General features: G+C 36.9%; 1 pseudogene; it reads right to left on the bottom strand.

Moving 5' to 3' along the window:
* Nucleotides 1-420: 420 nt before the first annotated feature.
* On the bottom strand, nucleotides 421-626 carry LOC123389352 (annotated as a pseudogene).
* Between the last annotated feature and the right edge of the window lie 479 nt (nucleotides 627-1,105).

The following is a 1,105-nucleotide window of genomic DNA, read 5'->3' as shown; positions in this document are numbered from 1 at the left end:
GATTTATATAGTTTGTCTGTAGCAGATGTATTTTTGAAGGGAAAGTGTTTGGAGTATAGATATATAGAAATAGACAAAGATACATAGATAGTTACCTGACTTGTATGGCTAACAACAGGAAGTTGGTATGAAAAAGAACAGAAGAGAGTGGTTTAAAGTAAGAGAGGTCCTTTTGTACTTAAAATTCACTTCTGAAGCCCTGTATCACAACCTCCTCATACTGGGGAAATGAAGGTATAAAGACAGATTTCAAACATTGGAACAGGTTTTTTCTTTTTCTTTCTTTCTTTTTTTTTTTTTTTTTGCCTAAACATGAATGCTGATCTATTCCCTCTCTAGCTAAGAATTTTTGTCCCAAGCCCCTAGGGGTCAACAGATCTGCCTCTGGAATCCATCTCTGTCATGGTTGCACCTTCTAACTTCAGACCAATTGTGATTGAGTGTGAAAACTGTGCAATTAATAAGCAAAAGTTTTTGAATGTCAAAGAGTAATATATTGCCTTAGTTTTGTATATTCCTGGAATCTCAGATTCATTTTACGTTAGGAAGCCTCATTTTTCTACAAAATCCAAAGCTCTGGGAACACATATCTACACTTGATCTTAGCCAAAAGGCTGAGAAGCGATGGGGCAGCAATGGGGAACACATATCTAAGGAGAACAACTTCCCATCTTTCTGGTACTGCAAGACTTCAAAATCTCAACAGCTATGTGGACCTCAGATTCTAAGGAAAATGGAAAAGGGAGGATAAAATCCCAAATTTATGTAAAGTTTCAGATTATATATCTCTAATTATCATATTAAACACAATCACCAAAGTCTTAAAATATCTTGCCTTGTTGTTGAATTTTGATTCATGTAAGTTCCTTTACATTTTTTAAAATTTAATTTAATTTAATTTTTTTCCAGTGATCCAAATTTCATTGTCCAAGCACCACACCCAGTGCCCCATGTAATACGTGCCCTCCTTAATACCCAAAGCCAGCCTCACCCAACATCCCACCCCCCCGTCCCCTCCAAAATCTTCAGTTTGTTTCTCAGAGTCCACAGTCTCTCATGCTTTGTCTCCACCTCCGATTTCCCCCAATTCACTTCTCCTTTACTT

The sequence above is a fragment of the Mustela putorius genome, unplaced genomic scaffold (genome assembly GCF_011764305.1).
Source record: "Mustela putorius furo isolate JIRA1106 unplaced genomic scaffold, ASM1176430v1.1 tig00003972_pilon_pilon_pilon, whole genome shotgun sequence".
Taxonomy (NCBI): Eukaryota; Metazoa; Chordata; class Mammalia; order Carnivora; family Mustelidae; genus Mustela; species Mustela putorius.
This window is presented reverse-complemented; position numbering and strand designations above follow the sequence as displayed.